Raw genomic sequence first — 15,181 nt, 5'->3', positions numbered from 1 at the left:
CGGGGTCACTGGGCATGCGCAGTCTGTTCTGTAAGGCTTAATTTGCCAGGGTTTATTGGTTGGATGAGTGATGCATGCGGCGAGTCTACCATTTTTCCTGGGTTCTGGGGGGCGGTTTCATGGTCGGGAGGGCTTTCCAAGTAGTCGGGCGTGTTGATTTATTTTATTTATTTTTATTTATGCATTTTTATATAGCGCGGACTTTACCCGAAGGCGTCAGAGCGCTTCACAATAGGAACAGAAATGAAACATAATGAGAAACATTACACATTAACAGATTACAAAAGCAAACGTTACGTTACATAAGGTAATAGTGACAATTGTGAGCAAACAAAATACATGAGGTAGTAAGGATAGGTAGGTTGATGGATGATTGGCTGCACCAGCACGCGCTTTAATTTTCTAATGGACATTTAGCTGCTGCATTGATCGCATTGCTAATGAATCTACCTTTTCACCTCAAAGTAACAGCATGGAGGATGACACAAGCAACGCAAGGGGCTCCAGGCCCACCGGAATCGGACACCCAGGGCTCAGGGGGGCAGTGCTTCTCAAATCTTTCAGAACCAAGGCCCAATTTCAAAAGGGGCACACTTTCGCGACCCACATGACTAACGGACACGAGGCGGGACGATTTTTGAATGAAACTAAAGCAACGTGTGGCAGCGCTTTGTCATTTACAGAGAGCACATTTTCCATTGAAATGGCCACTACATTTGCACACACATACAGTTTTACTGGTAAAAAATATATACAGTGTAGAAATAGGGCTTCGGTGAATGCTTATCATATGTGCATCACCAAGTAAAGTATTTTGATTTGTTTTGATCCTAATAAAATCCAGCACATTCAGATTTACAAAGAAATGGGCCTCATTTTTGCTGTCCCAACTGCTGAATGCATAGAGTTCCTTTACATTTATTTACATTTTGTTGTATGTTGCAAAAAAATGACATCCTACAGCCTTTCCTTTCCACTCCATGTATCCCAGCAAGAGTGTCACATAATTCACTTTAAAGACTTTGCAGACAGAGAAGGAAAAGTAAGCACCAATTCACATGTTATAAGAATTAACAGGAATTTGTCAGATGACATAGTATGACATTTGACTTGTGTCTTTGAAGCAAATCAAACGTGGCAAGATAAACACAGAATTTAAAGGCATGATTATTTATTGCTCGGATGTTCCCGACTCACCAAAAATCGGCTTCTGACCATTTGGGGAGCACTGATTTAAACGGCTGCATCCTAGGGGAGAGGTGACTTCCGAACCCATACTGATAGTGTCTATGGCCTTTCACTCACACCTGTTTTCTTGGAATAGAGGACAAGATGCCCTCTAATACTGAAGATGAGGAGTTCTCTTTACCCATTCAGTCCTTGGCAGTGGTTAATTTGCACAAAAACAAGTGCCAGGGCTCTCCACAGGAGGCAGCGCTAACAGGAGAAATGTGCTGGTGTAAACTGACTCCTGACTAGAGCCCCGGCACTTACTAACCTGGAGAGGACTTGGCCTAATGGGTAGAGCTGCCGCTTTCGGAGATGGAGAGCCCGGTTCGAGTCTCAGCATGGCTCAACACCCTGTGAGTCTGGGGGAAATCATGTGCCTTATAAATAAGTGTTTCCTTAACTGATGCTATAAGCAACGGTGTAGAGGATTAGGTGCAGGTGCTGAGCACCGGAAAGCACTGGCTCAAATTAACACTGGTCTGTGGCCTCTCACTTCAGGCATCTCCTCTAGGATAAAAGAAAGAGAATGAGAAACGTACGTCCCTATGTCAGCGTTTCCCCAACTGTGGGCCTCGACTTTGGTTTGATGGGAAAATCTAAGCAATAAATGAAGATGTCTTTAAATTTTGAGTTTATATTTGGCACATTTGATTTGCTTCAAGACACAAGTCAAATGTCATACTATGTTGTCTGACAAATTGCTGTTTATTCTTATAACATGGGGACTGGTGTTTACTTTTCTTTCTCTGAGTGGAGGTTTTAATGTGAATTATGTGACAATCTTGCTGAGGTACAGTGAGTGTGAAAGGAAAAGCTGTAGGATATAATTTTTTTGCAAAACACCACAAAATGTAAGTTCCTGTAAATGGACTGTAGGCATTCAGCAGTTCGGATGCAAAAATGAAGCTCATATATTGTTTGTAATTCTGAAGTGTGCTGGAAAAAGAGATTTTAATACGGTCAAAACAAGTCAAGAAACTTTACTTGGTGTTGCACAAATGATAAATATTCACAAAAACCAGATTTCCAAACATTACCATTTGAATGCTATATACTTTTATCAGTAAAACTACATATCTGTGCAAACTTAATGACCATTTCAATGGAAAATGTGCCATATGAAAATGACTATGCAAAACTACACGATGCTATAGTTATATTGTTGTTGTTGTTGGAATACTTTATTCGATAAAAATTATCATAAAAGTACAGACAGACATATATACAAAATACATAAAACAATCTGCCCTAAAGTACTACATTTCTCATAAAATAACATCAAGAATTCCTAAATTAAAACTATACAATTGCTTCTCATAAGTTTGTCATATTGCCTAACAATCTAGATCGTATTATCCAAGCCCCTGCAAGGTATTTTGCCACCCCACAGACAATGTACAATGAGGCAGTATTGGTTAACATAATACGCATGGCTGAGCTATGATCTTTCACGCCCAGGATCTTACACACTGGTTTAAGCCATCTAAGCCTAACATGCTTATACGCTGGGCATGCAAATAAAAAGTGACCCAAATTTTCTTTCGGACAGCTACAACCTGGGCAGTTAGAATCATGTCCCCCCATGCCATTCCATCCTCTCGTGATTTCCTTGAGTGGCAAGGTGACGTACCTGAATTTTAAAAACAAGGTCCTATCCCTGGGTAGTTGGATAAAGTCCAAAAAGGGTTCAAATTTACGTGTTAGTTTATGTTCAAGAAAATTGATCGATAATGATCCTATTTTGGAATTAATATGAACCTTAGATTCAACCCACTCCCAATACAACTTTTTAACAAGTTGTTTAGTGGGTGGGCATTGTGAGACCCAGGACTCCCCCAAACCCAACAAGAGTACCAGCGACTTAAGATTGTTGAGCCACCTTATCTTATTATTTACGTTGAGGATAATTAATTCGTCCAGCACTCTGGCGTATTCTTTTAATTCTGGGGTCCTTCTGAGGCGCACCCAGAATAACAAGGGTCTAAGATGGATTTTGTCAACAATAGGTTTCTTGCCCATATCAAAAAATAGAGGTAACAGGGGAGTTGACACGGGTAGTGATACCAGGTCTCTAATAAACTTGTTCTCTGCGACCATCAGAGCTCTAGTGTTTTCAGCGCCCCAAAGTTCAGAGCCATAGACTGCCGAAGCGACAGCCTTCCCCTCGTATACCGAGAGGGTTGGGGCAATTGGTCTACTGATGGAGAGGCGCTGGTTTTTTAATATAGCTCCAGATACCCTTTTGAGGTTAAGTACCATTTTAGATATGTGCGGGCTCCAAGACATATTATTGGATAACCTAACCCCCAGATAGTCAAATTCGCTGACAACCTCCAAGGGTGACCCAAATAATGAGATGTCTGCTTTCCTAGACTTCCCTTTTGCTGATAGAACCATAAGTTTGGTTTTCGTGGTGTTGATTGATAAACCGCGCTTATTGCAAAAAAGGGAGAAGCGGTCAAGCAGTTTCTGCAGACCCTTCGGTGTCTTAGATATCAAGAGGGTATCGTCCGCAAAGAGGAGTGTAGGTGTCTTTTCTCCTGCAAGGACGGGGGCATCCGCCAGGTCCTCCCTCAAATGGTCCACCACCCCATTTATAAAAAGGGAGAATAGCGTCGGTGCCATCACACATCCCTGCCGCACCCCTCTATTGACTGGTACCCTCCTTGTTAATTGCCCCTGATATAGTTATATTAAAAAATCACTTTGCTTCATGTCCATTAATGGTAGGTGGGTTCACGAAAGTTCGTCGTTCAAAAGATTGGGTCATGGTTCTAAAAAGCTCTTGTCATACTTGGTATTTTGTCACTAGCATGAGACAGTATGTAATTGAGTGAATGCAGTATGAGTGATAGAGAGATAGATAGCACTGTTTAGTTTGTATGTGGGGTTCTAAAAAAGTCTGTCACTGTAAATAATGTTTTTCTAGTACTGAATTATTTATCTACTGTATGTTAAAAAATATCAAAAAATGCTTAAATATGTTTTTTCTACCTCAAAATATGAAAAAAGAAAATAAATGAAAAACTAAAGAATAATATGTTTATTTGAATACCTTCTATTAGTGTTGCATCTTTGTGAAAGGTTTAGATTAACTCTCCTTTGAAAGACTAATAGGTCAGATTAGAGGTTTTGTGTCCTTAGTTGCTGCTTGTTCTCCCCCCTCTAGACCTAAAAAGCAAATTTGGGAGTACCCTTATTTTTTACATTTTCTATACTTGGCCTCTTAGTACTGGCCTGACCTCTATAAAGACAGTACAGTTTGTACCAATTCAGTCCCTTTCATCTCACCCCAGGACCTCTCTCTAGCATTGGAGATTGAGCATACTCCGTGCTAAAGAGTCCCTTACTCCAAGCCTAGTGTCTAGCGTTGGACAGCGTGAACTCTTTGTCTGTGTAATATGGGCCTCTGCCAGGCGGCCTCCCCACTTGGAGCTGGTACTGGGTCATTTACGGGTTATACAACCCATAGCCACTATGTAGGTAGTATCCATGTGAACTGTGAGAAAGTGGTCTTTTCATGCCCAGTCCTTCCTTGGCCTCATTCTAGCAATGTACTGAACCTCGACATTCAATGGACATTCGATTGAAGCTGTGCAAAACTTCAAATATTTAATTAAGCAATTTATTGTTTTCCCATTTATTATCGACTAGACAGAGTTATCTTTAGTCAAGTGCTGATTCAGATTTTTTTTAAATGACCTGAAATGAACTATTACTAGGGTCACTGGAATGATGTGATTGTGCAGCGATTTTCTCATAATTATAGATTTGCCGCATTTGCCACACAATCTATCATCTGCCGAATAATCTTTAGATTTTAACAACAAAAAACTGGTCACCTTTCTGTTGCTTATTTGGGTTTTGAACTGGCACTAATGAGGTGCAACCAATGCCCAGACAGTGATTAGTTTAAAAATGACAAAATAATAATACAATATTATCACAAAATGTGCGGCACTATGCTGCATAATTTACCTTTTCTTGCTGCATAATTTACTTAACCGGCCATATAATTTGGCCCTCCCCTGCCGCATAATTCCAGTGGACCTGACTATTGCTTACAGCTAATTTGTTATTTTCTGCAACATTGCTTTAACTACCTGGGAGGCCATAAAAGCAAAATGTGTGAAAAAATACAAGTGCAGACATTTAGCAATTATTGTCCTACACTAGTCGTTACTGCACTATTAATTGCGCCGCAGCTCAGTACAGAAATGCCGGTGCTCTACTGATTTACACGGTTGTAGTTCAGTACTGAAGTGCCGATGCTGTACTAACAGTATTGTATTCCAGGACAGAAATGCAGGTGATGTACTAATTAACAGTGTTGTAACCCAGTACAGAAGTGCCAGGGCTGCACTCATGTACAGTGTTGTAGTCCAGTACAAAGGGGCCAGCACTGTACTAATCACCAGTGTTGTTGTACAGTACAGACTCGCTGTGCTGTACTAATGACATTTTATGGTCTATTTCAGATGCACCGAGTGCTGCACTTATTAACAATGGGGAAGAGCAGTACAGAAGTGTCTGTACTGTACTAATTAACAGCACTGTAGTCCAGTACAGACGTGCGAGTACCATAGTAATTAACAGGTACATAATTATCCCAGAAGTGTTGGTAACTAGTTAAAACTGTCGTTATCCAGTGCACAGAGCTGGTAGTGTACACATTTGTACTGTCCTAAGTATTGATGTTACAGTCCAGTACAGTAGCACCAATACTGTACTAGTTAATAGTGTGTTCGTCCAGTACAGACGCATCGGTACTCTACTAGTTAATAGTGTGTTCTTCCAGTACAGACGCATCGGTACAGCACTAGTTAATAGTGTTTGTCCAGTACAGTAGCACCCATACTGTACTAGTTAATAGTGTGTTCGTCTAGTAGAGAAGCACCGGTACTGTACTAGTTAATACTGTGTTCGTCCAGTACAGACAAATCGGTATATTGTAAAAGTTAATAGTGTGTTCGTCCAGTACAGAAGCATCGGTACTGTACAAGGTAATAGTGTGTTCGTCGAGTACAGACTTTCTGCTACTGTGCTAGTATTTTTTGCTCCAGTACATACGTGCTTGCACTTTCTTACTTAATAGTTGCGAAGCCCAGTATAGAAGTACTGGCACAGTCCCAAAAACAGTGTTGTCGTTATTTATTTCATTTAATACTTTCATAGGGAGCTCCTATGGCCAAGGGGCGTAGCAGAGCAGCTATAGTGTGAAGGAGGAAGGGGGGAAAAAGATGGAAGGAAGGGTAAAGTCATTCAGAATGCAGCTTGGGGAAGAAGATGGGTCTTCAGTTTCTTTTGAAAAGATCGGATGTTAGTTTCATAAGGTGGATGCGGTCGAAGAGGCAGTGCTTAATTTGTAAAAAAAAAAATAAGTATCAGGGCTCTCATCTTGTAGCTTGCACCACAAATTGCCCCTGACATGCTGCCAACCATAGTAATACACACAACTACTAAGCATCACACTCCTACAAGTCTGACAATTCGAACTGTGTCAGGCCCCCAAAACTATAAGAATAGCTTGGGCAGCAGGTAATAGTTATTTTTAATGTATATTGAATCAATAATTAACTGTTGCTGTGGTCATCTCTAAATTAGCCAGCAAGCGCCACCTAGAAGCAGACTGTCACAAGCGCCAGTGTTGACAATTAAGTGCCTAGCACCGGAAATCGCCAGCTTAAATGAAGCACTGGGACGAGGGCTCCAGGGAGTGGAGCCTTGTAGGCAGTAATTGTTTTGAAAAAACATAAGTGCTGGGTCCAAAGTTTTTCTTAGGCGCCTGCAGCTGGTGCACCCAATGCTGGGACTGCTTGCTCTTAGATTGCACCTCATGCCTTTTTAGGTCTTTCCTAGGCAGCGCATGCGCTGTCTCTTCGAGTCATGTTGTGTTCAGGATATGGACATTAAGCTCCACCCATTGCCTGCACATGTTTTCAGTTGGCTCTTGTGAATGTCCTTTCTTAATGCTTTATTGTCTTTGGTTACTTTGCTAACTAGTCCCTCCTTGGTCCCTCCTTTTCTACTCTTGTAACCGCCCATAAGGACTGCCCCTGTTACATGTAATGTTACACGGTATGTTTTATATACAGTTTGTGAGCACTTTTGTGAATGAGTTCTGCGTCGGAGCTGCAGTAGCAGGCACAACTGCTACACACTGCCCCAACCGCACTACCACGACATGTTGTTCTTGTAATTGTTCTTGTAATTTTAGATGTGTTTTTCTATGGTTTTTGTTGCGAAAGTGTGCAAGGTACCATTTTATTTATTTATTTATTTTCCCAGCACAGTACGCCTTGCTTGATCTTTAATAATGTTGGCTGCACTTCTTGTCTTTTATTGTGCGCGGCTCACCCAACTCAATGTTTTATTTTTATTTTTAACGCAGCATGCTGCACTTTATCTTTGCCAATAGCAGCCGCGCATCTTTTATTTTGTTGAGTGTGGCTCGCCCAACTAAACGCTTGTGGCTCTATGATATCTAGTTTTATCCTGCTTCAGGCTTCAAACAGGGGTCTCAGAGGGGATGATTTACAGATAATATTGAGCTAATTGGGTTGGATGCGGGACATCCATTCACACTTCTGCGACGTGCCAGTCATCTGTGCCGCCGTTTTGGAAGACAGTTACTGTTTATGTGGGAGTCGTGGAGCGGCAAGAAAACACCTACAGTAGGTGTGTACATGCATTCTTCATGCTGCGTCCAACCCTCTATAGAGTGTGCTTGGATTGTTTTCTTTATCTAACACTTGGTTGAAATGTTTTTACAGATGAGGCTTCCGTGTTTCTTGGCACCCTTCATAACAGCACGGCAGCCAGCGATCCAACGATATATTGTCCGTCTGTTGTTTTGCCCAGGGCATCACCATTGGCAGATACTATCCTTTAAACGTTGCTTGATATTTTCAATATCATTATGTCGTCCCATCTCTGTTCTCATTACAAAGTGAGTGGTCCTTCTTCTCTGCCCACTGAAGCTCACAGTCCCTCGTCTATGTTGTTAATAATTTTGTAGTCCTTCCTCAAAGGCTCTGAGTCCTGGCATCCAGTGAGCCAAAGAGAGCGGAGAATACAATTTTCAGCCCTGTTCTGGAGAGCTCTCTTGGTTCAGGAGCCGATTTGTAGGTGCATCACAACCAAGGTGCATGTGCTTAATATTTTTATGCTTCAGCCTGTCTTGTGTTCAGTTGCCTACTTACTATATGACATTTCCACTTTTTCAGTTTTTCAGTGTCTGACATATAAGTATTTTAGGAGTGACAATAAGTGAGTTGCATTGCAGTTATGCTGCTTAAACAAATCAATAAAAAATGTAATGTTTTATCCACATGTTTACAAAATAATTTAATCTGGTGTTCATGTTAAGCATATTAGTTTCCGTGCACGAAGTTCAAGCTACATAAAACTGCACAAAATAAACTAGAGAAAAAACACCAGAGAAAAAGACAGCAGAGGTTGAAAAGCACAGTAAGAGTGAAATAAAGGGGCAGACAGTGTAATGTGGTGGAAGAAAGAGAAATAAGGTGGGATCAAGGCTATGCAGCCGTAACATTCTTTGGTGCAAACCTACACCACCAGCACGTAAAACAAATGTGTCTACTGCCACACCCGTTCTCATCTCACAATCCGACTGCCCCATGTCATCCCTCACACTCCCTAGCCACTCTTTATACGGCCTGCTCACACATATTAAGAACATTTTCTTTCGCATGAGTTTTCAAGGTTTCCCTCTCTCAAACCCACGCTCTCCTCCTCTTCTTAGGTCTTCTGCATACACAGGTCTTTCCTCTTTATGCTTCTGTGAATTGCTCTCCACTTATTTCTCCCTTTCTCACCATCTTTCTGCTCCTCTGTCTCGAGTTCATTCACCACTACCTGCACAAATACCTATCCTTTTCTATCTTACTTTCTATCTGTTCGATGCAGCTCTCATCCCTATCTATTCACCATACCACATAATTCCACTACACAAATACACTCCACACCACATAATTCCACAACTAACAATTCCAATTTAACCAACATAATTCCACACCTCATACATCCACTACACTAGAAACCAAAACATATAGGCAAAAGACATTGTCATTTACAACACCAATAGCTCTAACTTTCCCAAATAAAAGACCTATTGCATTGCAAATGCTTGTTCTTCCTACTCCCTACACTTGCTTGCGCGTTATTTTTCTCTTGTGGGTTCTTTTTAATTCTTCCTTACCCCTTTTCTCTCTCTTTTTATATCGTTCTCTTCCTCCTTTCTCTATTTTCTACCTTCTTTCTGTTGCTCTGGGTCAAAATCTGACGATGAAAATTAAGTTCTAGTCCCCCAATATGAATGCTGGTGACCACCACCTGCACAAATTAAGCACTATTTGTGGGTACCGAGCTATTTCCCCATACCGTTCGGTTCAAATTGGTCCTTTGATGGACAGGCAGTGTTGTGATTTTGATGTGAGGGTGATGTGAAGCTTTCAAGCAACAAAGGAGTCCAGCAGTGAGGGTCTGAGGTCTTTGCAGTTTACTCATGGTTTAGATTCTATGTAAGTATAGTAATTCACTGCTATATCATAGGTTCTGAGTGACATCTTAATCCACAGGAGGTATGCTCTTTCATGTCACTCAGAACCTCTTGATAAAAAAAATCCCTGTAAATCACTGTTATCCATCTTTAATCTTACATATAGAATTCAATTCATGATAGGACAGCCACACTGGCTTGAGTTTGGGAGAATCCTGCGGAGGCATTAATGGTAGGGTGACCAGGCATCCCGGATTTGTCAGGACGTTCCCCTTTTTTCACCAGCTGTCCGGGCAGATTTCAAGAAATTTAGCTCATTTCCAGGTTTTTGGAGAGGGTCGACTAAAAACGGGGGGCGGGGGGGTATTTTTTTTTATGTTTTACAAAGTGGGAATAGTTAACAGTTGTTCCAAGAAAGCAATTTAATTCACAGGCAAGCTACTGGGTTTAAAAATTGCATCTTATGTATGTTCTTACTGCCCGTTTTGTAATTCTCTGCTGATGAGAGCTGTCATTCTGTGCGCTCGTTTGAGGTAAAATTATAGTCCATCTTCTATTTTTGTGAAATGTCCCGTTTTTTTGCTTTAACATTCTGGTCACCCTAATTAATGGTTAAATATCACATTCCTGGCCATGAAGTTGCCTGGGGGGTGAAAGTGACTTCTGCATTTTTAATTGATTGAAAGAGGTTATATGAAAGCGGAGAGGGAGTGAGCCAGATTGTGGCAAGAATCTCAAATTTTTGGGGGCCAATGTTTCTGGTGACTTAGTGGTCTAATGCATCCACATCAGAAATCTGTGTTTGCCCTTCTGGTCACAGCCATTCATCCTTCCAAGGGTGATAAAACACTACCATTTTGATGGGTAACAACATCTGTTATTTCAGCACCAAGATACCCTTCTGAGTGAACTTGCGCTAGAAACAATGCACTATGGTAAGCCACATCAATAGTCGTCCATTTTTGGACTTGTTTTCTAAACTGCTGCTTTCTGGTTCTTTTGGGATCTTTGTGTGTAGCTGAGCCTTATTGATATATATATGGTAACCAGACATGTCGATTGCTGCAAGGGGAGTCATGTAGGTGTTGAAGAGAGCAGGGCCCAGGGCTAATCTTTGAGGCAACTCACAGGGCACATGAGCCATTTTTGACATAAACAGGTCAAGTTTGACCTGTTGGGTGTGGCCTGAGAGAAGTGTTCGAAATGACTGGAATTCTGACCTACTGAACCAGAAGTGTCTCCAATCTGACATCAAAGGGAGCAGGCAGAAGATTATAGTCCAGTACTGGTTATGGCTTAACTATCAGTAATATAGTCCAGTAAGGAAGGAGCGTCATTGTCCTAATTTATATATTTTTGTCTAGTACAGGAGCCCTGGCACTGTCCTAATAAAGGTATGATAGTCTAGTACAGTAGTACTGATGCTGTCCTAATTAACAGTATTATGCTGTAGTACAGAAGCTTTGGAATTGCTCGATTTAATAATATTGTAGTAAAATACAGTTTTGCTGGTATTTTTCTAATAAACAGTGTTGTAGTCCTGTACAGATATACTGGTGGTGCACTAATGTGTAGTAATTAGAAGGATTTAACACCAGTACGAAAATGCCAATACTCTACTAATGAGCAGTGTTGTATTCCAGTGCTGAAGGTATGGCCTTACATTAATTATTTTTGCAGTCTGCTGCAGAGTGCCGGTGCTATAGCAGTTAATAATGGTAGTTAGGAGATGGCACTTTATGAATTAACAGTACAGTTTTCCGCAACATAAACACTGGTACTGTATTCATTAACAATATTCTATTCCAGTCCAGAAGCACCGGTTCAGAATTAATTAACAGTATTGTAGATCAGTACTGTAATGCCAGAACTAGACTAACCCCGGTACTGAACAAATTGATCAAGTTGTAGCCCAGTATAGAAGTGCTGGTACTGAACTGTATAGCCTACTACAGAGGACTATCCCGCTGTTAAAGGCCCTCAACCCGAGCCATAGGGGTCACAACGAGGTTGAGGGCCTTTAACAACCATTAGCGCCCATGGCAAATAGCAATAATAGTCCATATTTGTAAAGCGCGAACATACCACCCCTTAAGGTTTCAAGGGACTAGGGGCCGCCGGGGAGATTAAGTGAGCTATTTACCAGAGTCACATGATGGTAAGCTGAGATGCCACCAGGGAACGAACCGTGAGTCCTGTTCTCCGGAGTCAGACGCTTTGGCTGCTGTACCACACCTCTCCCTTGGGCTATAATGCCGTTAGAGCATTCCACTCACTGTGGGTAGAATGTTCTGAAACAAACAGGGAGGAAGACGAACATGGGAATGTTGAAGCAGAAGGTCTGTGCCAGCTGCTTGGTGCCCTGAGGCACTTTATCGGCCTCAGTTGAGCTCTCAACATCCCAATATTATAAATGATCGCGTGGCATTCAATTTCAATGTATATAAGGCATCGCACTGCTGAGGGGGCACTGACGTTTACTTGTGAACAAAAAACAGTGCTATCACTTGTTGACCTTATGCTTGTCATTGACCATGTACAGTGCTCTGCTGCCTTTTGGCTAGGTCCACTCTATAGAAATACCATATACGTACATACATACATACATCTCTGCCTTTTCCCTTTGTGTAGTATAGGGCATTGGGCACGTGGACCACTTTATGCTCTCATTATGTTTCATCATAGCATCTATACTTAAATTGGAAGTGAAAAGCTGCAAGTGATAGAATATTTATGCAGTTGATGCTGGTGTGTGGATGGAAAGAAGCGTGAGTGCAGCTGTGTTTCTGTGTTATGCATGGATGGAATTGTCTTCTCGACTGTCTAGCTGCACCTGTGCAATGGATGTAGAAGAGATTCCTTCATGTATGCGTATGTATCTTCTCTGGAGAGGTTTGAACAGTACAGTGTACGCCAGCGGTGGCTAGGGCGTAAAGATTGCCACTGTCGGAGGCGTAGTTTGGATCAAGCGTTAAATATTGTCTGACGTCCACCCACAGGCTGTGGTGGAGCAACCTATCTGATTATCATGCCATCAGAGATGGTACATGCCATGAAGATTTGCCCAGGAGACGCTAGGAGCAATCCATAGAAATAAGTAGGGCTTTAAGTTGGACAGGTCTCTGCCAGGCTAAATTCATGTCTGGGATGCAATTCCTCTTTACATTTCACATGTTTTACTTCATCATGCATCCCTTAAGATAATTCGCTTTTTCAAGATGTTGTGTTTCTCTCGTGCTTTTCATGCATCGCGTGACTCCTCAGTGCGGCGAAGTGAGTCACCGCTAGGACTATGGATGAGTTCAGAGAAAGGATGGGTGTTCCTAAGGGACATGATTGACATCTCTGGAGTTCAGGCTGAAAGCAGTGTAAGTTTCTCGCTGTGCCTGGCAGTGTCATAAAGATGTTCAGAATGCATGCCCATCCAACCCGTGGCCTCTCTGCACGGCGCGCTGGTCACATATATGCCAACTGTAAATACTATTGTATGCCAAACTGTGCAAGGGAAGTCTAAACTGCTGTTACAATGTTGACAGCACCATCTTTGATCTGATACTGGTAATAAGCATTGGTAAAAACAATAGGTCTCCTTTGTTTTTAGGCATGTGCTCATTGGTCTTTGATATGTCTGGATGCAATAATAGAAATCTCACAGAGAGACATCCAAGTACTGGTCAGGTGGCTCATTGTATGAAGCACAGGATTCTAATTCACATGTTTTAAGCCACACCCTTATTTGCATAGGAGACGCCTCTTGGAAAGAATTCCTAGTTGCACATCTTTGGCCACGCCCCTTTCTGTCAATTGCATTGTTTTAATCCCACTTTCAGCACTGGGAATGAGCATCCTATGGCCAGCCATTTTACTTGTTCAGATAGATGTGCGGTAAAGAGAGGGGCAGTTGATGCAGACCAGCCATAGAACACCTATATCAGTCCGGGGAGGCAGGGCCGGAATAAACCCTGTGCAGGCACTTAGGCAGTCGAAATTTCGGGGCTCCTAGGCAAATTATCTCCTAATACCCAATGCACCAGATTTTTTTACAAACTGCCAGCTGCCAGAAGATGAGCTTTTAAGAGACAAACTGTTATGTGAATCTGATGTCTCTGGTTGATGTACTTTAAGTTGTTAATGGGTACATTACATAAATAACGTATTTTCTCTATAGAGTCTTTGATGTGAAAATCCTGTTTCTTTGAGTTGATTCATTTTTTTCTATTCTTTACAATATTTAAAACAGCTTTTTGTCTTTTCTTTCAAGATCAAATCAATATTATTTTGATCTGCTGTCACGGGGCGCTTAAAATGAGTGGAGCTGATAGGCAGGTGCCTACTTTGCCTATTTGGTAATCTGGAACTGTGTGGTTGTAAAGGAGCAATGCATGCATTGTAGAGGATTACAGAAGCACCAGTACCCTTTTAATATAATTCCAATTCAGAAGTGCCAGTAGTGTTTTAAATAATATGGTAGTCCTGTACAGAACTTCTGCTACTGTACTGATTCAGTCCTGCAGCCCTGCACCGAAGTACAGTGTTATACCAGGCGACCGTGAACTTAGTGTACCATTCCCATTCTCTGTCGCACCCCGGGCTGTCCGAGAGCGAGATGCACATTTCTACAAAAGGTCTTATTTACACAAGGCCAGTACATTTTATCTAGCTTGTGTTAGCATGGAGTTAAACCTTCTCATTTTTGGATGAACTGCAAGGTGAAGATCAGCCAGAGCAATCCCCAGAACTCACATGTTGGCCCTAAACCTCTTGAGAACTAGAACGCCCATTCTTGACCTGTATTGTTGTGAAAACTGCCCTCTTTTTTAGATCATTTTGTTGGAATAAACCACCTCTTCTGAAATGACCTGGTAAAATTGGGCCAAGGGCACAATTGTTGCATTTCCGAAATTGTGAAAACTGTGAGCTTTTCCCAACTTCGCTTTGGAGTGGCTTTCCTACAAGATATGATTTTTTGTGACAGAATTTCTCTGCTGCAAATTTTTTTGGCTGTGAAAACCTGATGCAAAACTTGGGTATTGCCAGTTTTTTTCCACTCCTTGAGGATTTTTCACTTGCTTTATTGCCCCAAAAAGTTCGGGGTTTTCAAAATGTTCATACAAACTTAGTAAAGTTTATATAGTGGAATTGTCCGCCCCACTTTGAACACAATTGTCTTTGAAGTTTTTGTTGATATAATGCAGCATCAGCTGTATGTCAGACTATCATATAAAGAAATATTGTCTGCCTCATAATTGATGTATGGAAAACAGGGGTGTTCCCGCACCATATAATGTGCATCACAAATTATTCCACCTGGAATGGGTAATGCTGGATGAAGCGTTGTCTTTTCCCCCTGCGGTGCTGCAGAGGCTGGGCGGGGGCTAAGCTCTGCCCACAGCCCCTCCTCACAGATTCACTTGGAGCCTTATTCATAAA

General features: G+C 41.7%; 1 protein-coding gene across 2 annotated transcripts in view; it reads left to right on the top strand.

Annotated features, from left to right (window-relative positions):
• LOC144775259 (protein FAM78B) overlaps positions 1 to 15,181 on the top strand; it is a 171,145-nt gene that overhangs the window by 55,127 nt on the left and 100,837 nt on the right. The gene's annotated exons all lie outside the window — the stretch shown is intronic.

Source organism: Lissotriton helveticus, chromosome 1_1 (assembly GCF_964261635.1).
Source record: "Lissotriton helveticus chromosome 1_1, aLisHel1.1, whole genome shotgun sequence".
NCBI lineage: Eukaryota > Metazoa > Chordata > Amphibia > Caudata > Salamandridae > Lissotriton > Lissotriton helveticus.
Note: the sequence above shows the minus strand (reverse complement) of the source record. Positions and strands in the feature narration are given on the sequence as shown.